Below are 27936 nucleotides of genomic sequence, written 5' to 3'. Positions count from 1 at the left end.
ATTAGCGTAGCTATGGCCCTAACCTGACAATGACAGAAAAATAGGGCAAAATATAGTTTAGTCAGCATTTATAAAAACTACTCTAACCCTTTAAGTAGCATCCAAACAAGAATACAGCAGATTACTTAGGAGGGTTAGGTTAACTATATATTAGGCAGGAACATGGAATGAAAAATACATAGACAAATGCAGAACACTTCTTTATTACAGCAATATACAATAGCTATAACACGTAATTCTTTAAACTCACCGACCATCACAGAAATGTGGGGCTGAAATGCATGTATGTTTTCAAGTGTATTCATTTTCTCTCCTCACTTTATTCATAATCTCATTTTCATACAACCTCAGTGAATTAATCAAACTTAAGGCCTTTTATTACTAAAAGAACCAGCACAATTCTGTTTGCCAACGGCAATATCCTTAAAAGTTAGTAGTAACTGATAGGGCCGGCCCCATGGCTCATTTGGGAGAGTGCAGCGCTGGTAGCGCCGAGGCGGCGGGTTCGGATCCTATATAGGGATGGCCGGTGCGCTCACTGGCTGAGCGTGGTGCAGACCACACCGTGCCGAGGGTTGCGATCCCGACTGGTCAAAAGAAATAAAAATAAAAAAATAACTGATAGGTCACTGACAGATTTTTGACCTAGTTCCTTCTTCCTTTAGAGCAAAAAGCACTTCCACCTGGGCATCCAGTCTGCCCTCTAAAGTCGGGCAATATCCTTCAAACAGCTCCTTCGAAAGCACTCTAAACAGCCATTTCCATTTTGATCACTGGGTGAGGATCGTACCCTTCAATGGGAAAGTCTTCAGCTTTGAAATCATCGATGGTCTCAACTTTTCGAAGGATTTAGAGCTTTGGGAAAGGTCTTGGTTCTCGCTAAAGCTAAAAGCAACAAAATATGACCATTATTTTGCCATATTTGTACCGCCTGTTCTAATTCTGCTCCCCATATCTCTTCATGAAACAGACTGTCTTATCAACAAAGTTATTTTACAGGGTGGACAACTGCAGATACCTTGTCCCTGGTTACATAACACTGTTGGAGTGTAACCAACTGGTTCTCTCACACAGATCAAGAGTGAAGGTATTTTTGTTACATTACAGTGTCAGGAGCCTGGTGGCTCATCACGTATATGTTTTTGTAATCACGCTCAGTAAATTTATTAAAGACAGGGACATAGTCTGTTTTTCTATCTGTAATTTATAGCAGCACTCAGAATGGCTACTTGAGTCCCATGATCCCTATCCCTACTGTCCCTGGCAGAAGAGGAAGGAAAGATGACAGCTGTTGAGGATTAACAGAAAGGGATGCAAGCCAGGATTCCTGAGACGAACAGACAGTGGCAATTAGGATGTGGACACAGGTCACAACCTCACGTTATTGTGTCCAACATGACTGGAGCAGACAGACACAGAGAAGCATCTGAATAAGTCTCAAGTCACCTTGTACTTAAAAGCAGCCAAGCCCCCTCAAAGGAGTAACTTTTAAAAATGACATTTAATCTGGAAAGGGCTAAAAGGTTTTTGGTTCTAAATCTTTTTATCGTGGGGCTCATGAAACACACATACTTATATATTTTTTGCTATATCAAATCACTTGTTGACTGCTATAACCTAAGGATTTGAACAGACAGACTTTGGAAAGTTAAAATTAAGGAAAAACGTTTGCATTTCAATTCTTCTTCAAGCATAAATACAGGTTAAAATGCCACCTCTGGGATGGTCCCAAATGTGGCTCTTCCTCTCTGGTACTGGTGCTTAGTACCTTACAACCCCTGACACGTTAAGTGCCTGTGGTCGTTCAGGCAGGTGCCTGCCTTGGCCCTGCTCATGTGCTCACTGCCCTTCCCTTGATTTAAAGCCCCGCAGTTGGAGCACAGTCATCTTTATCTCAGACATAGCAATGAGTAGAACACTTGTTGCATAAGGGATGTTCCACAGATCAACCTGTCCTCAGGTTGATAAACAATAATCAAAGTTATTAGTTTCTGTTACCATTGAATAGAGAACCCAGAAGGGTTTTGACTCAGTAACTGGGACAAAATTGTCTCTAGGTTAAAGACAGATGTGGTCCTGCTTAACAAAGCAACAACTGAGGGATCAAACAGTTCCAAAAAACTTTACCACAGAACAAAATTCAAGATATTTACAGGAATACAAAAGTATCCTGCACCCATGAAAGTAAAATTCACAATGTCTGGTATCCAGTCCAAAATTACCAGGCACACAAAGAAGCAGGGAAATGTGACACATAATAAGTAGAAAAATCAACTGAAACTGACCCAGAAATAGCACAGGTGATAGAATTAGTAAATGAGTACACGGTCAGTTATTTTATCACTGTATTCCAGATGATCAAGAAGTTAGAGGAATAAAATGAAACAATGCAAAAAGAAAAAGTAGTAGTAGTTAGAAGAAAGACTTAGCATATTTGGCAAAGACATGCAATATAATACAGAAAAGCAGATAAAACAAGTGTATTAAAAGGAGGAGGAGAATGAAAGTTACACAGAGATAAGTATAGTGGGAAAACAGAAACCCAAGTCCTAGTTGCTTCCCAGATCCAACTGCTGTCCCTTCTTGTGGCACGGTTCTGCATTCCTGCCCTGATTTCAGCAGATACTCCCACACCCTTATGGTTAATTCCCCTTTCGAACTTCATTAACAAATTGGTTTATATTACCAGCTGCTTATAAGGATAAACTAATACAAATCCAAAACTCTACAGACAGAAAAAAAGCAATTAGTGGACCAAAAATGGTCACTAGTGCTCAAATCCCAATCCCACCCACTGATAAGGCAATGGAACAGGGAATGAGACAGTAAGTTTTATCTTTTTCTATATTCATTTTTCATATTTGGCCATCTCGAGCAAAAAGCTCAAGTTTAACTGAGAAGTTTTACGTAAATAACAAGTATGTTGTAGGTTTTATAGATCTAAAAGAAAAAAATCGGTCCAAACATATCTTACCTATTATCAGTGCTGGACCTATCTCTAGCAAGTGTGGAAACAGCAACAGGCAAGCCAAGATTTGAAGACAGAGTGACATTTTCCAAAATCCCAGTATTACCAAGCACTGAACTGGTTAAAAAGCTTGGAAATGACTCTTCTGCTATACCTCGAAAATCTTCCATCTCACTCACAAAAGTATTTTATAAATCAAACATCACTCTAAAACTTCTTCAAATGATTAAGAGTACAGGTCTCATAAATCTTAGAAAACTGATAAATCTTAGGAAAAAATCATCTTTTGGAACATCACTAAGAGGGGATACTACTGGCAAATATTCTGAGGTAAAGTAATTCTCAGAATACTTTGCTACTTTATAGCTGAGAATATTAACATCAAACATTAAAACTTATCTTCATATAATTAACATAGTAATGACATACAACATAGTTTAATTTACCCTTGGCTTGGTGTAGCAAGGAAAACGAATTACCACAAACTTACCTAGTAAAGAAAGCAAAGATGGCATAACACTGATGGTATATGCAGATGATTTCAGGGCATATTTAAAAGTTTGGCAGTTATATACTCATTCCAATATGGAATAGAAAAAATAGAAGTAGCAAAATCTAGCCCCTGATTTAAGAGATTATTCTTAAGGATGACTGTACAGTTTAAAAAGTGAGCCCATCCAAAGAAAAATTTTAAGTTAAATAAAGTATACTTGGCACATGGACAAGGCAACAATGGTAGAAGTGGTACACGAATGACTCTGGCACAAAATCTACACCATCCATGGAGAACCTACAAAGCCAACACTGGTGCTTGGTTCAACTTGACTCTGATCACAGTACTCAGGATGTTACTCAATCCCAAAAATCTTTCAGAATGCCCATTATGTAAGCACTGCATGGAATTCAGTAAAGCATATAAGGAGGGAGAGAACAAAAAGATAAGTCAGGAAAAACTAAAAAATGACAGGATTTTGGAATTGGACCTTAAAGAATGAGAAAAAGTTTTACAGGCAGAGTATGGAATGAGGGATTTTTTTAGGATAACAAATAAACATGAGCTAAGGGGGAAAAGAAGCAAAATTTACTGCATACCTATGATCTTCACACACTGAATCCACTGAAAACCTTATGATGTAGGTATTATCATTTTACAGATGAAGAAACAAACTCAGAGACTAAACTAGCTAAATTTTCCCAAGGGGTATACAATTAGTAAGATTCAAGCCCAGGTCTGACTCCAACATCCACTCTTAAATGCTAAGTCTGTGCTGGCAATAACAAATGCTCCAATGTATTTTTGGCAACAGTGTACAAAATAACATGGTAAATTAAACTAGAATAACAGAACAGAGCCAGATCCTAAAAGCCTTAAATGGTGTATTAGGAAGTTTGGACTGTATTCTGCTACCAGTGAAAGGACTGGTACAATCAAACAACAGTACAGGAAGGCAGAGGACTTAAAGCATGTAAGACTATTCAAAGACCTACCATATATGGCAAGAATAAAGGACTGTACTAGGGCCAATGAAAAATAGATTAAAGTATAGATTTTAGGTAATATGGATTAATTCAATTACTCTATAAAGTAGAAAAAGTTTTAAGACCACTAGAGAGCTATAAAAACTTACTTGATTATGGATGAAGTGCCCATGCTCCTGTCTGAAGTATACTCTCCACTTTGATCAAAACCCTCTCACCACTGCAACAACTACCCTCTCTTAAACATCGTCGTCTTCTCTCTCTGTGCAATCATTCCCATGCTCAGCATGGTGTTAGTTCTCCCATCTTTTAAAAAAGCCTTCCCTATCTCGCATCCCATTATCCCCCTTTGGTTTCCACCACTCCTATCTGTGCTTGCTTTACCACACAATCCCCCAAGAGAAACCATGACTAGCCATAAAGTTCCACTCCTGAACACACCTAATCTGGCTTTCAACCCACCAAAACAATGCTTGTCAACATCACCACTGATCTCCCTGTTGCCAAACCCTAGAATAGTGTGGTCAATTTTTGGACCTCTTCTTCAGCCTAACAGTATGGTTTTCAGATGATTATTCCTTCCTTGGGGAAATACTTTCTTCACTTGATTCCCAAGACACAGCTGTCTGGTTCTCCTAAGGCTTTACCAGTTGCCTCTTTTCCTTGTCCTTGTCTGGACCTGAACCATCCAGGACTTCCACACAGTGGAAGACTCTAGAGCTTGGTCCTCAATCTCTTCCATCTACCCACCCTCTCTAAGGAACTGTCCTTAGCTTCAAACCTTTAAATACCATGTGATATTTACACCTCCATCATGGGCCTCTCCCCTGAACCTCAGATACTCGACTGTCCACATGACATTTCCACTTAGATTTCTAACAGGCACCTAAAACTCAAATCTTGACTCCACCTCATTCCAACCCCCTCAAGAAAAGCCCGCTCTTCAATCTTCCCTACCAGAGAAAATGACAACGCCAATCCCTAGTTGCTTAGGCTGAAAACCTTAGTCTCCACTAAGCCCTCTCAGACACATACCCTATATGCAATCCCTACGCAAATTCCAATGACTATACTTTAACAATACAACCAGAACCTTGCCATTCCTCACTATTTCCACAGCTGCCACCTTGGTCAAGCCACTACCACCTCCTATCTGACACTCACTGCAGTGGCCTTTGGACTGTCTCTTGCCTCCACTCTTCCTCCCTTAGTCCATTCTCCACACAATAAAGTTACTCCTGTAAGATAAGTCACATAGCATCACTCTTAGCTCAAATCCTCCCTCCACCAGTTTCCCGTCTCATTCAGAATAAAAAGCTATCCTTATGATACCCAGCAATGGACTAAATGATCTCTGACCTCACCTCCTACTACTCCTCTCTTACTCATTCCATTCCAGCCATCTTAACCTCCCTGCTGTCCCTGAAATGTGCTAAGCAGTTTCCGCCAGGGCCTTTGCCCCGACTCTTACCTCTGCCCAGCCCCTGATGCTCCAGGTATCCACACATCTTGTACCTTCACGTCTTTCAGGTCTCTGTAGCAATGTTCACTTAAATGTCAGGCCTTGCCTGATCAACCTAGAGTTTGGCACAGCACTCCCAACCCCCTTGCCCTGCTTTCTTTTTTCTAAAGTACTGAGCAATATCTGACATGCTATATAATTCACACACCTACTTGTGTTTCTTCCCACATTAGAACCTAAGCTACATGAGAGCAAGGACTCTGCCCTTTTGGCTTACCACTGCATCCCTACCTACTGCACTGCTGGCACAAAGGAGACACTCAATTAATTTGAGTGAATAAATAAGTAAATGTTTTCAAACTATGTCAATACACAGCAAATTCATTACAAACATATAAGCACCCTCTACTCAGATCATGCCCCAGCTTTTCTCTCTCTCTGGAATTTCTAACTATTCTCTCTTCCTGATTTCTATAAACATGTTCAAAACTCTCCCATATTAGGATGGAGGTAGCAGAGGACAACCTGCCCTGATCTTTCCTTTGCACATCCTGCCACCACCATCTTGCCTTTCCTTCACAGCCAAGTGTCCTAGGAGAACACTCCACAATTACTACTCCTGTATCTCACCGGATAGCCTCTTCCTCTGTCTGCTCCTTATACATTAGGATCACCCAGGATTCTGACCTCAGACTTTCTGTAATGTAATTTACATTTTACACACTAGGGATCTCAAACTCAAATGCCTTCAGGTACAAATATTGTCAGAAAACAGGACTGTAAGGGCTGAGGTCAACTGGAAATTACAGGCCCCACCTGAAGCCAATTAAATTCAATAAAAACACTGTTGCCAAATAAAACCTACTGGTGTAGTCTGTTCCTGAGGGAAAAACATGTCTATGTCCAAAACACACCATGAAACATTTTACATCTTTCTGTCTCCACTACTACCACCCTATCCTGCTGAAAAGCCTGACCAGTCTCCATGCTTCTCTTGCCACCCTACGATTAACTCTCCACATAGCAATCAAAAGGACCATTCAATATGAATCACATACTGTGAACTTTCTGAAGTACCCTCGTATACTATATAAGTTGTCCTTAAACAGAAACAAAAAACAAGGTTATGCATTATATTCAGTAGACGAAAATGTTGTGATAAGAGGCTGGTGGGAAACTAACACTGTATTCCCCAAGGAGCAATTCAGTACGCAGTGTTAGCTAATTCGGTGTCCCCATCAACTTTACAGAATATGACTACTATAAATTATGAGAACTGATTGTAATTCACGGAACAAATGAAAATAAATTTTAATTAGGATCCTTAGGGAAATACTGTATCCATGTAACAGAAACTAATTTGTACAAAAAAGGAGCAATCAGAGAAAAAGAAGACTTTTTAACAATTAAAAATGACTGACATTCACCCAAAAATTCAACGATGGGATAAAATGTGTATCTGGAGATCTGGGAAATAAAGTAGTGAATCTCCAAACGACTTTAAAGAATTGTAAAGTAAATCTGGGGGGGGGGGGGGAGTAAATCTAGGAATACTCAAACAAGAGTTCCAGAAAGACAGAATAGAGATGATAGAAGTTATCAAAGAATCACTGAATATCCCCAATTTGAGACAAGAGCCTTCATTTTGAAAGAGACCAGTAAGTGCCAAGCAGAATTTATCAAAAAAGATCAACATTTAATAGCAAATATCTGGACTTGTTTCAAACTAATCCAGGTTTTGTTTTTTGCTTTTTTGGAGGGAGAGAAATGAGGAAAGTATATAGAGAAGAAACAAGTAACTTTGACTTACTATAAGTGAGCAAAGGATATGTGAGGGTCTGTCTGTTGTACTTCTGTTATTTACTTTTGGTGGATCTGAAATTTTCCCTAATAAAAAAAACTTTAAAATAAAACCCCAAAACACAGAAACATCCTGGTTAAAATCTAGAATTTTTTCTACCTCAAACCATACAAAGCAATTCCAGAAGGTTTAATTACCTAAATATGAAAGGCAAAACCAAAAACCTTTTAGAATACACTTGACAGCCTCAAGGAGGGGAAAAATCACTCAAAAAACAGAAAACAAAAAGCACTCTAACAATAAAAGAAAGACTAATAGATGTGGCTACATTATAATTCAGTTCCATCAACTATCAAAAGCCATAAAACAATTGTCAAAATGACAAACACAAACTAGGAAGATATACAGAACTCAATGTAATGAGACAAAATCCTAAAACCTTTCAGAAAGAACAAGCTACCTGCAAAAGAACCAGCATCAGAATGACCTCAGATTCTCATTAACATAACCCAAAGTTAAAAAGACACAAGAACAATATCTTTGAAGTTAGAACTCACTTTGTACTCAGAACTCTAAACCTAGCCAAACTATCCATTAAGCCTGGGGTAAAATCAAGACATGTTCAGATATGCTAGAATTCAAAGTTTGCCATCCTATATGGAAAAAAATTACTTGTAGAGTGTGTCGCTGAGATAAAAGATTAAAGACAATATGATTATCATCACACATTGTATATTGATATGTAACACTACTCCACAAATATAATCAGTTATTTTTTAATAAAATAAAAATTTAAAAAGACAACATGAAACTTGTGACAGCTAAATACAAGCCAGAAGTAAAGATTCAAGAAAATAGAGCATCCATCAGAAGGTAACATCAAATTATTCTACATAAACAATAAAGTTTTTGTGAAATAGATAATACTTGCAGCTACAATGAATATTTACAGAATCTAATAATATAAATCTGGCTGCTTTTTAATTTTTAGAGTCAACCTGTAGTCAGAAGGCAAAAATACTTATATATGTATTAAATGTTTACAGAAATGTAACATAAATACCATAAATCTTGCCAGTATGCAAGCAACATCATCAAAATTAGGAAATGGAAGGATCAATGTGAAGTACAAGCAAAATAAGCTTATTCCTTGTTTTTCAGGAGAAAGGGGGGTCAATATATAGTCTAAAAATTGATAAATCTATAAGTAGACATATAAATGTATTACTTGAAATTATAATAATTTTCAACATAACTAAAACAACTATTAACATTATCATAAATATCTATCTAGTCATATCTTGGAAAGTACAGTTTTATAAATGCTTTATATTCATTTTTCATTTCAATGAGTATGAATACTGTTTAAAGACAACATAGCAAGAACCAGAGGTATAAATAAATCATTTAAAAATATGACCATGTACCCTGAGGCACCTGCACTGGAGCGGGTAGGTGCCATCGCAGGACTCCCAGTCCAGGCCAGTCCCTGCAGCCCAGGGAGGCCTGAGATTCCCACCCACAGGCACAGAGGCAGCCATGCCAAATTGGCAGTCCCTGCAGGATCCCAGCCAGACATTAGGGCTGAAGGAGTGGACCATGAAATCTCCTGCCACACTGACTAAATATCAAAGGAAACATACCAGAAATATGAAAAATCAAGAAAGTACAACACCAGCAAAGGAAAATAATAACTCTCAAGCTCTAGATCCTATAGAACAGGAAGTCCTTGAAGTGACTGACAAGAAATTTAGAGCAACAATTCTAAGGAAACTAAACGAGATACAAGAAAATTCAGTGAGACAACACAATGAAATGAGAAAAAGTATACAGGACCTGAAAGAATAAATGTACAAAGAAATCAATACCCTGAAAAAGAATGTAGCAGAGCTTGTGGAGCTGAAGAACTCATTCAACGAAATAAAAAACACAACAGAGAGTTTAACCGGCAGGCTAGAACAAGAAGAAGAGAGAATTTCTGACCTTGAAGATGGGCTGTTTGAAATAATATAGGAGGACAAAAAAAAAAAAAGAAAAGAAAAGAAAAAAGAATTAAAAACATTGAAGAAAATCTAAGAGAGAGAACAGACAACCTTAAGCGCTCAAATATACAAATCATGGGTATTCCAGAAGGGGAAGAAAAAGGAAATGGCATTGAAAATGTATTCAACAAAATAATGGCAGAAAACTTCCTAGGTATAGGGAAAGACACAGATCTTCAGATTGAGGAGGCTCAAAGATCCCCAAACATAATCAACCCAAAAAGGTCCTCCCCAAGACATGTTATAGTCAAATTAGCAAAACTCAAAGACAAACAGAGAATCTTAAAAGCTGCAAGAGAGAAGTGTCAAGTCACCTACTAGGGAGTCCCAAAATCAGACTAAAATCAGACTTTTCACCACAAACCCTAAAAGCCAGAAAATAATGGGAAAATATATTCAAAATATTAAAAGACAAAGATTGCCAGCCTAGAATACTTTACCCAACAAGACTATCCTTCCAAAATGAAGGACAAATAGTATATTTCTCAGACAAACAAAAACTGCAGGAGTTCACTACCACAGAACCAGCCTTACAAGAACTTCTCAAGGGAGTACTGGGTTTGGTACCTGAAAAACAACCACTGCTGCCAATAATACTCAAGAAAAAACAAAATCCACTAGTAAAGTAAAAATGCTAACAATAATGAGAAAAAAAAATTTATCTACCACCCCAAGAAACCAACAAATACAGAACACAAACAGTAAATCAGAAAGAAAGGAACAAAAGATACTTAAGACATCTAAACAAAAATCAATAAAATGCTAGAGGTAAATCAACACTTTTCAATAACAACTCTTAATGTAAAAGGATTAAACTTCCCACTCAAAAGACACAGACTGCCTGACTGGATTAAAAAGGTGGACCCAACAATATGCTGCCTTCAAGAGACTCAACTCCCCTGTAAAGACAAACATAGACTAAGAGTGAAAGGAAGGAAAAAGGTACACCATGTAAATAGAAATGAAAAACGAGCCAGAGTAGCTATTCTTATATCAGATAAAATAGACTTTAAACCAAAAACCATAAAAAGAGATAAAGAAGGGCACTATATAATGAAAAAAGGATTTATCCATCAAGAAGACATAACAATCACAAATATATATGCACCCAATGTCGGAGCAGCCAGATTTATAAAGAAAACACGATTAGACATAAAGAATGAGATAGACACTAATACCATAATAGCAGGGGACCTGAACATCCCATTCTCAATATTTGACAGATCATCTGGGCAAAGAATCAGCAGAGAAACACAAGATCTAAACAATACTTTAGACCAACTGGACTTGGCAGATATCTACAAAACATTCCATCCAACAACCTCAGAATATTCATTCTTCTCATCAGCACATGGAAGATTCTCCAGGATAGATCACATGTAAGGTCACAAATCGAGTATCAACAAATTCAAAAAAGTTGAATTATTCCAGGACTTTTTCCAATGACAATGGATTAAAGTTAGAAATCAATAACAAATGAAACTTTGGAAACTACACAAACACATGGAAATTAAACAGCATTCTACTTAATGACATATGGGTCTAAGAAGAAATTAAACAGGAAACCAAAAAACTTATTGAAACTATTGAAAATAATGATACATCATACCAAAGCCTGTGGGATACTGCAAAAGCAGTACCAAGGGGGAAGTTTATCGCATTAAATGCTTACTTCAGAAGAATGGAAAGATGGCAAGCAAACAACCTAACACTTCACCTTAAAGAACTAGAAAAACAGGAAAAATCCAAACCAAAAGCTAATAGACAGAAAGAAATAATTAAGTTTGGAACAGAACTTAATGAAATAGAAACCTCAAAAATGATACAAAAGATCAATGAATCAAAAAGTTGGTTTTTTTAAAAGATAAAATAAAATTGAGAAACCATTAGAAAGGCTAACTGAAAAAAGAAGAGAGAATACCCAAATAACAAAAATTAGAAATGAAAAAGATGATATTACAACTGATTCGTCAGAAATACAAGAAATCATTAGAGACTACTATAAACAACTATATGCCAACAAATTTGAAAATCTGGAGGAAATGGATAAATTTCTGGTCACACACAAACTACCAAGACTGAGCCATGAAGATGTAGAAAATCTGAACAGACCAATAACAATAAAAGAGATTGAAGCTGTTATCAGAAGGCTCCTAACAAAGAAAAGCCCAGGACCAGATGAGTTCACTGCAGAATTCTACCAAACCTTCAAAGAGGAATTGATACGAATTTGCTATTAACTATTCCAAAATATTGAAAAAGAGCCAATCTCCCAAACTCATTCTATGAAGCAAACATCATCCTGATACCAAAACCAGACAAAGATACAATAAAAAAGAAATCTACAGGCCAATATCCGTGATGAATATAGATGCAAAAATCCTCAATAAAATACTAGCTAACAAAATACAGCAACACATACACAAAATCATACACTTTGATCAAGTGGGACTCATCCCAGGGATGCAAGGTTGGTTCAACATACGTAAATCAATAATGTGATACACCACATCAAAAAAATCAAAGACAAAGACCACATGATCATCTCTATAGATGCAGAAAAAGCATTGACAAAATTCAACATTCATTCATGATAGACTCTCCTACAAGTTAGGTATTGACAGAAAGTATCTCAACACAATTAAAGCCATATATGATAAGTCCACTGCCAATATCATCCTGAATGGGGAAAAGCTGAAATGGGGAAATTTTGCAGGACAAGGATGCCCACTTTCACCCCTCCTATTCAACATAGTGTTGGAGGTACTAGCCAGAGCAATCAGAGAAGAGAAGGAAATAAAGGGCATCTACACTAGAAAAGAAGAACTCAAACTGTCCCTGTTTGCAGATGACATCACCTTATACATCAAACAGCCTAAAGCCTCTACAAAAAGTCTCTTAGAGTTGATAAATAATTTCATCAAAGTTGCAGGATACAAAATAAATACACAAAATCAGTAGCATTTCTATACTCCAACAGTGAGCATGCAGAAAAAGAAATCAAGAAAGTTAGACCATTTAAAATAGCCACCAAAAAAATAAAATACTTAAGAATACAGTTAACTAAGGATGTGAAAAATCTCTGCAATGAGAACTACAAACCACTGTTGACAGAAATTAAAGAGGACACAAGAAGATGGAAAGATATCCCATGCTCTTGGACTGGAAGAATTAACATTGTGAAAATGTCCATACTACCCAAAGTGATCTACAAATTCAATGCAATCCCCATCAAAATTCCAATGACATTTTTCTCAGAAATGGAAAAAACTATCTTAACATTTATATGAAATAACAAAAGACCACGAAGAGCCAAAGCAATTCTGAGCAAAAAATAATAATAATAATAAAGCTCGAGGCATAACACTACCTGACTTTAAAGTATACTACAAAGCTATAATAAGCAAAACAGCATGGTACTTCCATAAAAACAGACACACGGATTAATGGAATAGAATAGTGAACACAGAAATCAACCCATACACCTACATCCATCTGATCTTTGGCAAAAGCACCAAGAGTCTACCTTAGAAAGCCTAAACTTTATTATGTAAGTAATCTCTCATAAGTAGACTTGTCACAGAACCAGAAAATGTTAGAATTTTCATTTTGGTAGTTTTGTCACAGAAAGCACACTGCAAGCAGTAAAACTTATTTAAATCCTTTAACAGCAAATGGAAGGCATACAACTTCTTCTCTTAAGCATAAAATGTTAATCCTCCTTAAACCACCACTACTGACCTTTAAGTGAAGGTGTTTAATAGTGAATGGTAGTAAGCTGGCATTGTGATGATCACAGAAGTCCAGCATTACATTTAAAAGCTATTTTCTGGTACCTAGATAGGACAATATTTGACTGAAAATGTCAATAAAATTTAAAAATCAATAGTTTACTATCTGTGGTTACCAAAATATTTCTCAAGGTATCTCAATGTTAAAAGACTAATGTTAGGTAAACATCAAATATCTTAGCAAACTTTTTCTACAAACACCACTGAATAAGTAACATCAACACAAATGTTGAAAAAATAAATCAATTAGTTAAGTCAATACATTTAACTAATACAAATAAATATCTTAAAATTAGAAGAAAAACTCTCTATATGCCACAACTCCTAAACCCACCCTATAGTATACTAAACTGACACACCTCAGACTGATGCCAGAAAAATTCCTTCTAATTCCATACATTTCCCTTCTCTCCTTAAGCAGCTGTTTGTCTTAAGGAGGCTCTAGTGCAAAGGCAATCAGACCAACTCCTCCCCCTATAAGAAAAGAGTTGTAAAATCATATGAATAGCATTCAAGCTAGAAAGCTACAGTAATTAAAACAGAGTGGTATTGGCATAAGGAGACCAATGGAATAGAATAGAAATAAATCCTCCATGTATGGTCAATTGATTTTCAACAAGGGTGCCAAGACTATTCAATGGGGGAAAGGGCAGTCTTTTCAATAAATGGTGCTGAGAAAGCTGGATATGCACATGCAAATGAATGAATTTGGACCTTCACCTTACACCATATACAAAAATTAACTCGGAATGGATCAAAAACCTAAACTAAGAAATACAGCTATAAAACTCTTGAAGAAAACCTTAGGGAAAGTCTTCATGACATTAAACTTGACAATGATTTCTTGGATATGACCCCAAAAGCACAGGAAACAAAAGAAAAAATAAATAAACTGGACATCATCAAAATTTAAAAATTTTGTGCATCAAAAGACACTATAGGGCTAGCCAGTTAGCTCAGCTGGTTACAGCATGGTGTTGATAACACCAAGGTCCAGAGTTTGATTCCTATACCAACCAGTTCAAACCCCCCCCCCCAAAAAAACCAAAAGCCAAAAACAAAAGCACACTATCAAAAGAGTAAAAAGACAACCCACGTACTAGGAGAAAATATTTGCAAATCATGTACCTGATAAGAGATCAATATCCAGAATATATAAAGAACTCCTACAACTCAACAACAACAAAAAACCCAATTAGAAAAATGGGCAAAGGACTTGAATGAACATTTCCTCAAGGAAGACATGCTATTGGCCAACAGCCCCATGAAAAGATACTCAATCTTGTTAATCATTAGGGAAATGCAAATCAAAACCACAATGAGATACCGCTTCATACCCTCTGGGATGGCTATAACAAAAAAACCAGAAAATATCATGTGTTGATAAAAATGTGGAAAAATTGGAACCCCTGTGTATTGTTGGTGGGAATGTAAAATGGTACAGCCTCTGTGGAAAACAGTTTGACAGTACGTCAAAAAGTTACACATGTAACCACCATATGAGCCAGCAATTCCACTCCTAGGTATATATCCAAAAGAACTGAAAGCAGGGTTTCAAACAGGTATCTGTACACCAGTGCTTATAATAGTGTTCCTAACAATAGTCAAAAAGTGGAAACAACCCAAACAGCCATCTGCAAATGAACAGATAAGCAAAATGTGGTATACATACACACAATGAAGTATTAGTCAGCCATAAAAAGGAATGAATTTGATGTATGCTTGATACATGAACATGATATATGAATATGGATGGACCTTGGAAACATTTTGCTTAGTGAAATCAGTCAGTCACAAAAGGACAAATACTGTATGATTCTACTTAACACAAGTACCTAGAATAGACAAATTAATAGACAAAGTACAGTAGAGGTTACCAGGGGTTACGAAGAGGGGGAAAAGGGAGGTATTATTTAATGTTGTAGAGTTTATGTTGGGGATGATGAGGACTTCTGGGTATAGATAACAGTGATGGGTACACAGCACCATGAATGTAATTCATGCCACTGAACTGCACCACTTACAAATAGTTAAAATGGGGGTCTGCCGGTTAGCTCGGTTGGTTAGAGCACAGTGTTATATAACACCAGGGTCAATGGTTTGGATCCCCAGTACCAGCCAGCCGCCAAAATAAATAAATAAATAAATAAAATGATGAATATTATATTAGATATATTTACTATAGTTAAAAAAAATACATCAGAAAAAAGTGTCAATAGCATGCAAGCATTAGTAGGGAAGTTGGGGGAGAAGGGAGGGAGAAAAAAACATTGTATATGTCTTCTTTGTGTATTCTGGAAAAACACACAAAAAGCTGCAATAGCAGCTGCCTCTAGGGAGAGACCTAGGTGGTGAGGAAAGGGGAGGATGTTCTCACTGTGTGCACCATTTTATACCTTTTGAATTTTATACCATGTGTATGATTATTACAAAAAACAATCACAGGGGGAAAGAGCAAGCCTACAGATGATAATCTTAAAATGAACACACTGGAAAGGTCTTAAAGATCACCTAGCTCGGTTCTCTCATTCACAGACGAGGAACTTGAGCAGCACACAACGTGTGTTCTTGCCCAAACTCAAACATGCAATGAGGGCAGAGCTAGAGCTTAAAGTAGGCACAGATAAAGGAGAGCGCATTTTGTAAGAAAGCAAAAGGAACCACAAAACAGAGCAAGTTTTTAAAGGATTTGAGAGGGTACTCTAAAACCATATCCTTATGATCATATACACCAACATCAAGGGTTCAGATCCCTGTACAGCCAGCCACCAAAAACAAACCAAAAAGACACAAGACAAAAAAGAAAAAGGCAAAAAAGTAAAAAAATAGTAATAAATCATACATTAATATTATATAAAATATATAGTATATAAAATCATATACAAAGTAAATACTCTGTATTTATCATGAAAGTTACAACTAAACAATGCCATGGGTGCTCCCGAGTACTTCAGGCCCAAGACAAAATTAAAAAACAAGTCTGAGGAAAATATGGAAAAAAGAAAAGTGGAACTGGTAAATTTAGAGGGGAATGGTAACATTTTAGCAAGTGCCTGAGGTATTCTTAGAAGGACTAATGCTCCAGCTGGCCTGTTAGCTATGTTAGTTAGAGCACGGTGTTATGACACTAATGCTCCCTGGCTGGTCACGTCTCCCCCTCCCCACCCTCAGAATACTAACAAATGTCTCACCCAGTGACTCTGTCCTCGCAGTTTATCATTTGATTCTCCTACTATTTCTTCCCACACAGCAACTGTTCAGTCAAAAGAACAGGAAGCCAAAACCTGTCCGAATTCAGGATGTGCCCATGTCACACGCCATACAGATCCACTGTGTGTCTGGGGAATTAAAAAAAAAAAAGAACACATATTCAATATCTCTGTTTATTCTGGTGGGGGGGAACCTGAATTCATTCACATTTCACACATAAAAACTTTTACTTGAAGAAAGAGAATACAGATATTTTTACTTCATTAAAGGAGAAAGCTAATCAATTTAGCATTTAGATTAAAAAGTTAAATTCCAGAATTCTTTAACCTTTCGAGGATATTCTATACTGAGGATTGCAGCCTTTCTAGAATCAAGTTCTTCTAACATTTTACTAATAAAGAAAAATCCATTCAGATAAAGTTGACAACTTCCAGGGATAACAGTTGGAGACCTGCTTCAGAGTTTAGCCTAACCAAGCTTTGAAACAGAGATTCTTATGAGTCCACAATTTTTTTACTCGCAAATTCTTTCTACAGGAAACATCCACATAACAAAATAAATAAAATCAGATTAATCCAAATTATTTGCTTCAAAGTCCATTAAGACAGAAAGCACATTAGTCGTTACCAGCATCTGGGAGAGGGGAGAATACGAAGTGACTGCTAAATGGGTTTCCTTTTGGGGTGATGAAAATGTCCTGAAATTAGATAATAGTGATGGTTGCACAACTTTGTGAATAACGTAAAATCACTAAATTGTATGTTTTAAATGGGTGAACACAATGGTATGTAAATTATAGCTCAATCTTAAAAAGCACCATTCTATTTTTTAAAAAATTATCTGCTTCAAAAGCCTAACGGAGGCCGGCCCGTGGCTCACTCAGTAGAGTGCGGTGCTGATAACACCAAGGCCACGGGTTCGGATCCTATATAGGGATGGCCGGTTTGCTCACTGGCTGAGCGTGGTGCTGACAACACCAAGCCAAGGGTTGAGATCCCCTTACCGGTCATCTTTTTAAAAAAAAAAAAAAAGCCTAACGGTATATAGAAACTACAGCAGCAAAATGCTTAAAAGATCTTAACCAATGGATCTTAGACAATGGACTATTTGAGGAAAATAGGCATTCAGTGAGCAAATACAGAGAAACCCAAATCCTTGTACCCTGAGAAAATAATGTAAAAGCTAAGTATCTCATTATCTTTATATATGAAAAATGTCTATTACTATTCTACAACCTCTTCATGTTGACCACACCAAAAAAAAAAAAAAAAAAGGATGAAAAGGTCTGAAAGCATTTCACCACCAAAAGAATTTGCTAGGTGCTTCCCAGTAAAAATATTGTCTAAAAATAAACATGAGTTCACCAATTACATTTACAAATGTGTTTCACACTTCTGTATATCTAACATTTTTTACATGCAACAACATAAGAACACTTGTTAATCTGATAACCTCTTCATGGTAGCAATGTCACCAACCAAAGGTAAAACTATGTACCCTTATTTTGTATCCTTTGTTTTGTCCAGTTTTTTTGGTTCCACCTTTAATTCTTACTTATACAGGTCTATTAAGTAAAAAAGGCACTAAGGCAGAGAGGTTTTATAAACTGTTAGATTCCCAGTAAAACAGAATCTAAAGAATAAGATTTGCTCAAAAATGTTCATCACAATAAAAAGGAAACAACTTAAGCAAAACAGTATGTTCAGTTAAGCAAAATGGTATATTTATTGGATGTTTAAAAAGAGCCTTTAAAGACATAGGAAAGCTATTGCTGGTGGGAATGTAAAATGGTACAGCCACTTTGGAAAAGTTTGGCAATTTCTTAGCAAGTTAAAGATACACAATCCAGAAATTCCACTCCTGGTATCTACCAAAGAGAAATGAAAACATGGAGAAACAAAATGTGACATATCCATACAACGTACTACTCAGCAGTACAAAGGAACGAACTATAGACATGTAATACAACATGGATGAACCTTAAAAATATGCTAGGGGAAAGGAGCCAGACACAGAAGACTACAAATTATAGGACTCCATTTATATAAAACTTCTAGAAAAGAATAAAAATTATAGAAGAAATGGATCAATGGTCACCTGTGGCTTGGGGGTAGGAAGAGGGATCGAATACAAATGGGCACAAGGAAAATTTCTGAGTTGATGGAAGTGTTCTAAAACTGGATTGTGGTGATGTCTGTACAACTGCAAGTTTAAAACTACATTAAAATTTATGACTTTTAAGGAATGAAAAATTCTGAGTAAAGTTTTTTTTTTAAAGCAAGAAATAAAACTATTAAAAATATGTAAAAGAAAAAGTAAGAAATATGCTGAATATGGTGTAATCCTAAAATAGCCATGTTAGAATACTGTGAAATTACAGATATTCTTACTCTCAGATTCACAGAAATGTATTTGTTACTTTAATAGTGAAAAAATGTAAAATATCTTTCCATGAAAAGAACTAAATTGTATGATTTTCTCAAAGCTGACAAGCAAGTCATTGATACTACCAAATACATAGTAAACATTTTAATTTTTTAAAAAATTTATTGTAAAAATAAATACTAACCTTCCAGCTAGCAGTACAATGCCAATCTTCACTTTCACTTTTATGTCAGACCTGTAAGAAAATAAAAGGCAGACATTTTATACAAACAATTCCTACAAATTGATACAAAAAACTATAAGACTAAATCAACGTACAGGCAAAGAGGTGAACATAAAAGTCACAAAAGAATACGACCAGTAAGAGTAACATTCATTCACTCAACCAAATATTTATTGAGAACTTTGAATGTGTCAGTCGCTGGGCCAAACACTGAGGGATCAAGGAACCCAAGCTCTAACAGTTAATAGAGACAATTACAGTTATAATCAAGTCTTATTATTTGCAGTAGTTATGTTCTATAAAGCTGCCTTGACCACTGAAACATTGCTCCTAGAGGAAATACAGGGTTAGGTTCCTGTGAGCCTCTGGTCTAACATTTTCATCAATCAATACATAATTTGTTTTACGTGTGTTTCTGTTTAAAGATACCTTATTTAATATATATTGGTGATTTGTCAACAATGAACTCACAACCAACAGTGCTAGAATTCATGCCTGAAGGAAGCTTCTCTAACACATCTATTTTCTCCAAGGCACATCGCAGCCTTTTTGAGCTAAAGAACACTCGACAGCACCACAACCCTTCAGCACTAAACTTGGAGGCCACTTTAAATAGTGAAATTACCAACAGAAAGAACAAAAAATGCAAAAACCATGGCACTAAATAGACCATAAAAAGAACACTTGTTTACAGCATGAGCCAAAACAAGAAGACAGACGCGTACCTTTCTCCACCTCATCTAGAAACATGTGTCCTGAGACTCAAATTTTCTTCATTCTGCATATGTCATGAATGACTGCAAAAGCACCATGTATACTGACTTTGGGGTCACAAATAAATTTTAGAAGTAGGCAAATTCACAAATACCAAATCCACAAATAACAAGGACTAACTGTATATGTAACAAATGTTAAAGCAAAATATTGAGCCTTACTATCCACAAAAAATACAGATTACAATGACAAGGTGCCAAGTTAACCTGCTGAAAAATGTAATGCTAACGCCCAAAGTGCACAATGATGCTATCAAATCAATGTTCTCACTGGCAGTATAAAATGGTAAAACCTACAAAAAAGCAATTTGCCAATTCTTGTCAAAAGTTTTTAAAATGTTCACTAATTTCTCTTCTGGAATTAGCATAAGGAAATCACCCAAAATGTATAAAATGATGAAAATTAATGAAGATTTTCATGGCAACACTACTTCTGACAGACACAATCTACATACTGAAAGATCAGCTAAAAGATCCAGTACTAAGTGGATAATGAAAACAAATGTATGGCCTGTTAACACACATTAACTAAGCCATTAGGAATGGTAATTATTAAGACAATGCAGCAATACTGGAATTAATACAATAAAATTTTGCATGCCATGGCTGCAAATTTACAGATATATACACTACCATAACAACTATTTAAAACATTAAAAGAAAAAAATCGTAAATATTAACAATGAGTCTTAAGACAGTAATGAACCTATAAGTAATTTTTTCTCTTTGTAAATAAAAAGAATATTACTTGCACAAATAAGTACATATGTATGCATACATGTGTGCACATGAGTGTGAATAAATAAACACATGGCTCATCAGTCAGAAAAAGTACTCTGAAAGAAATGGACATGAGGCTGCAAAATAATGAAAAACAAATTAAATAATAATAAAATACAAATAAGTATAATTCTTCATCCTCAGGTAAAAACTCTTTGGGTAAAGACACCCCACAAAACCTCTTTGTACATTAATAAAGCTGATTGAGATGTCATTCAGAGTATGAATATGATATATATTTAATCAACATACCTAGACATTTTATACCAGCCAATTTAGGACAATTATATATTTGAAATGTTTCCCCAAAACAGGAAAACAGGGACTTGCACAGATTTTTGTACACCAATGCTTATAACAGCATTATTCACAAGAGCCAAAAGGGGGATGGAGGAATTGACAAGCAACATGTGGTAAATAGACACAACCAAATTTTTCTTCCCCTTTCCTTAATTTACTTTTACTATCTATTTTTTAACTTATTTTTAAATTGAAACATGTTGATTGTACATATTGATGAGGTCGAGTTATATTTCTTTTTTGTTTGTTGTTTTGTTTTGGGCGCTGGGTGGTAAGGTGATCTGAACCTTGACCTTGGTGTTACCAGCACCACTGCTCTCCCAAGTGAGTAACAGGCCAGCCCCACAGTTATATCTCGATATGTGTATACAATGTAACGATCAAATCAGCGTGGCTAGCAAATTCACCATCACAAAAATATCTCGTTTCTTTGTGATGAGAACATGTAAGCTCCTCTCTTCTAGCCATTTGAGTACAATAAATTATTGTTAATTATAGATGCCTAGCACTACTGCACGCCACCCGAACTTATTTTTCCTATCTAGCTGTAATCTTAAGTCGATTCACCAGACTCTCACTATTCCCTCTCCTTCCCATACGATGAAATATTATTCAGCCTTAAAATAAAATGAAATTCTAATACATGTTACAATTTGGATAATCCTTGAAATTACACTAAGTAAAATAAACCAGACACGAAAGGACAAATATTCTATGACTCCATTTATATGAGGTATCTAGAAAAGGTAAATTCGTAGAAAGTAAAATGGAGGTTACCGGGGAGGGGCTGCCCAACACAGGGAGTTATCGGGCAGTTTCGGTCTCACCAACCCGAGATGAAAAGGTTCTGGAGGTGCGCAGCGGTGACGGCTGCACAATCATGTGACCGTCGTGCTTAATGCCAATGAATTGTGCACTTAAAAGGTTACGCAGCTTATCACAATAAAAACAAACAAATTTTTAAAAAAGATGATACTAAACCTTTTAAGAGTCACAACACTACGGTTATTCGATGGATAATTTGCTATTATAATACCTTCATCTTTGAGAAATCTTTGGTATCAAACTTGAACGTGAAAAAGGAAAAACTGTCCTTCATATCTTCAATTACTTTGGAGTTGTAGAGAATGAACATAATCCATTCTCCAGCTTTTATCTTCAGATTATCATTTCCCTATAACATTTCTCTGAGACTCCAAAGTCCCAAATATTATCCTCATATTATAGAAATTCTGCTTGTCCAAGAGTCTACAGACGTTCACAGAAACTTTAGGAAACAAACACTCCGATGTCTAGATCGCAGGTACAGACTTCACTGGATGTGAACGGTTTGTATTTTTCTTCTTCGTGAAACAAAACGAGCTTCTGATCTGACCCCAAGTGGAGAACAGCCCCCCAGGATTGTGAGGAACGCAGGTGAGGCACCAGAACTCGTGGACACGCTGCCCACGAAGGCGGCCTCCCCACAGGTCCCCCCACAAATGCCGGGGTCGACCTTGTGCGTCGTAAGACCTGCGACCGGCAGGCGCCGCGGGGCGACGAGCCCACGGCAGGCGGGCAGCAGGAGAGCCCGAGCGCCCTGGCGCGCCGGCCCCAGGCGCCCCCGGACCATCGGCTCCCAGGCCCCCCCAGCACCCGGCGGCGGTCGCGCACGTGCCAGACCGTCTGCCCTTCGCAGGCGCACGGGAGCGCGGTCCCGCGGGCAGCCGTGACCTCACAATGCGCTGGCCGGGAGGGCGGCGTAGGCCGGCTGGGGTCTGCCCGCTGTGCCCCAAGGTTCCAGGCCTCCTTTCCGGCAGCGTACACTGGAATCGGAGCAAGTCCCTGTCCCCCGCGCCGCTTCCCACGCCCCTCCTTCCAGGCTCGGCCCTCCCGAAAGCGCCACACGCACCTTGACGCTCTGGTCGCTGGAGCAGGTCGCCATCCGCCGGCCGTGGAAGTCGGAAGACACATCGTGGATGAGGTCCTTATGGTCCGCCGCGATGCTGCGCGCCACAAACATGGCTTCCGCCGGGCCCGCGCCTCCTCAGCGAGCACGCGCGGGCTGGAGCCTACTCGCCAAGACTGGGTGTAGCTGTGCTGTAGTGGGAGTAGGGGAACTCGTCGTGAAGGAGTGGAAATTAGGAGAAATGAAAAAGTCAAAAATGCCATCCACAGCCCTCAGCCCTGAATCAGTGTCAGCCAACATTTGGATAGGCCCACGGAGCGGAGCGAGGGGAGAAGTGGAACCGCGCACGTGCTCGGGAACGGAGCTCTGCTCCAAAGAGCAGGGAGAAGCCAGGGAGGACCTAAAGAGTCCAGGCTCAGTAGCTGGAAAGTGAAGGCGCGGGGGATGGAGCTGAGAGGGAGAAGGCGAGGGTGTACGGAGGTCGAAGAGGAAAGGATCCACAGTAGTGGCCAAACTGATGAAAGATTTCACAGGTGGAACAGGCTTGGGGTGATAAAAAAACCAAGATTGGTGGAGGTTGAGTAAATATTAAAAGTCAGAAAGTTCTCCGTGGAGAAGCAGGTTACGTGGGGGGGAGAGGGCAGGAACTGAAGTGAATTGGACTCCTGGAGCCAGAGTCCCACTGTAGAAATAAGTGAAATGAGCAGAAAACCCCGGGACAGGAGGCCTGTGAAGAGTCCGCAGATCAAGGATTCAGTCAAAATCAGGAAGTAGAGGAACGTTCTTCAAAGAGGTTAACGATTTAGGGGATTTTGTTTACCAGGGAAAGGCATTCCGGAGGGCATTGTTAAAACGTGAGGTAGGATGGGGAACAGCGGAAGACTGGGTTAGCGAAGTGAAAGTCCAGGAAAAAATTCAAAACTGAGCCTGCAGAAAGGGCTTACATTTTGGATTATGGCCAGGAATGCCAAGAATGTAAGACGTGATAAAGTAGCTTTTTTTTTTTTTGGACCGGTAAGGGGATTGCAACCCTTGGCGTGGTGTCATCCGCACCACACTCACGGGCCATCCCTGTATAGGATCCAAACCCGCGGCCTCGGTGCTATCAGCACCGCACTCTCCCAAGAGAGCCACGGGCTGGCCCCAACTATAACTTTTTTAAGGTGAAAGACACTCTTTCAGAGAAAGCACCATCTAATAAAGTCCAATCAATTTATTAAAAAATCTTTTATAAAATTATTTTTTAAAGTTTTTTATTGTTGTCTTAAGGAATTTATTAATTGGCACATTTTGCTTGTATATATTTTTAGGGTACAAAGTTATATATCAAGTCAGGATAATTAGTGTATTTATCATCGCAAAACTTTCTCATTTCTTTGTGATAAGAACATTTGAACTCCTCTCTTCTAGCCATTTGAGAACATACAGTAAATAATTGTTAATTATTGATACCAAGGCCTACTGTACTACACCACTAGAACTTATTTTTTCTATCAAGCTGTAGTTTTGTGTCCATTAAACAACCTCCCCCATTCCCTCCTCCTTTCCCCTCTTCCCAACCTCTAGTAACCACAGTTCTACTCTCTATAAAGTTAAGTTTAAATACAGACAGTAAACAGATCAGTGGTTGTCACAGATTATCATGGTGGGGGTAGAATGTTGAATAGGTGAAACACGGGGGGTTTTTTTGTTTTTGTTTTTTTTCAGTTTTTAGAGCACTTTTGTATTCACAGCAAAATTGAGCAGAAAATACAGAGAGTTGCCATACACAGCCCTACCTTCACATAGGCACAGCTCCTCCATTATCAATATCCCCCAGGCTGGTCACGGGAACCAGGCATTATTATCTCTCACGGTGTTGTACATTCTATGACTTTTAACAAACGTATAATGACATCTATCCACCATTGTAGTATCATGCAGAATAGTTTTACTGCCCTAAATAGGTGCTCCACCTATTCATTTCTCCCTCTAGCCATCACTGATGTTTTTACAGTCTCCATGGTTTTGCCTTTTCCAGAATGTCATATGGTTGGAATCACAGAGTATGCAGCCTTTTCAGACTGGCCTCTTTTGCTTAGTAATATGCATTTAGGTTCCTCCATGTCTTTTCATGCCTTGAAAGCTCATTTTGGTTTAGTGCCTAATAATATTCCAGTGTAGGGAGGTACCACACTATCCATTCACCTACTGAAAGACATCTCGGTTGCTTCCACGTTTGGGCAGTTATGAATAAAGCTGCTGTAAACATACGCATGCAGGTTTTTGTCTGGACGTGAGTTTTCAACTTCTTCGGGTAAATACCAAGGAACATGACTGTTAGATTATATGGTAAGAGTATGTATGCTAGTTTTGTAAGAAACTGCCAAACTGTCTTCCAAAGTTGGTGTGCCATTATGTGTTACCACCAGAAATGAATGATAGTTCCTGTTGCTCCACATCCTTGCCAGCATTTGCTGTTGTCAGTGTTTTTGATTTTTGTAATAGGTGTTTAGTGGTATCTCATTATTGTTTTAATTTGCATTTACCTAATGACATAATGTGGGGCATCTTCTCATGTGCTTATTTGCTGTCTATATATCTTCTTTGGTGAGGTATCTATTGTTTTCTTATCATTGAATTTTAAAAGCTCTTGGTATATTTTGGATAATAATTATCAGATGTGTCTTTTGCAAATATTTTCTCCTAGTCTGGCTTGTCTTCTCATTCTCTAGACCAGTTTTTAAGTTACATATTTATTATAAGACCTGTTTTAAAATACAGGTGCATATAGGGTAAAAAGTTACCCCACAATCTAACCTTCCTACCCAAAGATGATAATCATTACTGTGTACTCCTCCATACATTTTTCTATGAATTTACTTAATACAAAATGTGTATGTGTACCTAGTATACAGAAATTTTGTTTGGATTTTTAAAAATAAATTTTAAAATACTATACCTATTTTTGTGTTTTTAAAAATATCCACTGTGGAGCTCTCCAGTTAGCTCAGTTGGTTACAGCATAGCCTCATAACACCTAGGACATGGAGTTCGGATCCCCTTACCAGCCAGCTGCCAAAAGTAAATAAATAAATAAATATAAACAAATGTGTAAAAATATCCACTGTGTCTTGGAGTTACTTCTATGTGAGTCTAGTTCATTCTTCCATTCTTTTTAACCTATGCATTCCAAAATATAGACATACTGTGGTTTATTTAACCATTCCCCTGTTAATGTACTAACATGCACAGATCACCTTAGGCATGCTTTATTTCTTCCTTTAGACAGCCTTCATTATATGTGCTTCATTATATTTCTAAAGATTTTTCACATAGTTTTGCATGTTTCTCATTAGGTTTATTAAAACTTTCTATAGTTTTTATACTATTGTAAATGGGCTCTTTTTTCTACATTGTTTACAACAAAGCTATTAATTTTTTTATATTTATTTTTTATCCATTCCCTTATTGAACTCTTAGTTCATTTTGCTTCTACATTGATTCTCTTGGGTATATGGGTTAAAAAAATCATATCAACTGCAAATAATGTTATATAGACTTTGTATCAGTCAATATCCAATCACAAAAGCAGCATCCTCTCCAGTTTATTTCAAACACAGAAGTTAACACAGGAAATAGATTACAAATATATTGGAAGGGTTAATTAAGAGCAAAAAGGGAACATGTGAGATTACCTAGAGATTAGTAACTATAGCAAGCTGTTCCAACCCTTTAGGCTGGAAGAATGAAAGGCAAAATAGTTTTACCCAGGGACTACTGTCACTGGCCCTTTCAGGCTGCTGATGTTGGAACATTTACCACCAATAGGCAGGAAGCCAGAAGCCAATACTGCAGCCGACACTCTAGGTGTTCAACAGTAGCAACAGCCAAAAGAGCAAGGGCTCACAAGCTCTAGACAGCTTGAGTTCCTGGAGCCTCTGCTGCTACTGCTGGGCCAAAGCTGAGTGCTGCTGCACCTGCTCCAGTTAGAATACCACACTCCAGAGCAGCAAACCCGACACCCATTGCCACCACCACTGCAGCTCTCTGAGATGCCTCCACAGAGAGGGAAAAAAGGCTTCTCTCTTTCTCTTAAGCTTTTGGCTTACTCCATCCAGGCATTCTTAAAGTAAGGACTTTGGAAGAGAATGGAGCAAGTCTGAGCTTCGTTGTACAGAAGAGATGTACAGGAACAAATCATCAGAAAGGTCTCTGAGCTTCCTTCTGCTCATACCTCTTTTCCAGACATCTTTTTTTTTCCTGTTCTCAACCATTATTCCGTATTTTCTTCTTATTTACCTCTTTTTCCACTGGGCTAGGACCTTTCTTTCCAGGACCTCTGGTGTTAAGCAACCAACTTCTCCACAATCTCTCTAACCATACTCTTACATTTATTTATTTGAAAATTGGGTATTGCTTTATGAGAAGATCTTGCCTGCTTCTCCCTGCCTTTTCTTACCTGCTGCCAGCTTTGTCATGCTTTTTGATTTTAATTATGGTTAACCTAGAAATTGTGTAATCCTTTCCCAGATAATTGAGATGATAATTAGTCCAAACTTCAGAAGGGAGACTATTCACAATTTGAAACAAAAACAAAAGTACATTTTTTTTTTAACGTAAGTCAAAAGTTCTATAGACCTCTGTTACTTTAGGACAACTCAGAAGTTTCCTTTTAGACTTTTGTTTCCAAAAACAAAAATGAAATTGAAGGAAGCTTACTGTATAAGTTAGAATCTACTTTCTCCGTTAGTAGTCCTTCAGATGGGAAACTCTTACTTCAGATTCTTCTATTCTTAGTCATTGCACTTTGGAAAGCAAAGAACCAGTCAAAATTGGTGTAAAATAGCCAAAA

General features: G+C 37.6%; 1 long non-coding RNA gene across 1 annotated transcript; it reads right to left on the bottom strand.

Annotated features, from left to right (window-relative positions):
- Positions 1–187: 187 nt before the first annotated feature.
- LOC134362003 (uncharacterized) lies at positions 188–23303 on the bottom strand. The gene is made up of 4 exons (XR_010021514.1): positions 23106–23303; positions 19323–19373; positions 16735–16881; positions 188–885 (listed from the first exon to the last, which is right to left on the bottom strand). It is a non-coding gene; the product is annotated as an uncharacterized LOC134362003 (long non-coding RNA).
- Between the last annotated feature and the right edge of the window lie 4633 nt (positions 23304–27936).

This window comes from Cynocephalus volans, chromosome 13 (genome assembly GCF_027409185.1).
Source record: "Cynocephalus volans isolate mCynVol1 chromosome 13, mCynVol1.pri, whole genome shotgun sequence".
In the NCBI taxonomy this organism is placed as follows: Eukaryota; Metazoa; Chordata; class Mammalia; order Dermoptera; family Cynocephalidae; genus Cynocephalus; species Cynocephalus volans.
Note: the sequence above shows the minus strand (reverse complement) of the source record. Positions and strands in the feature narration are given on the sequence as shown.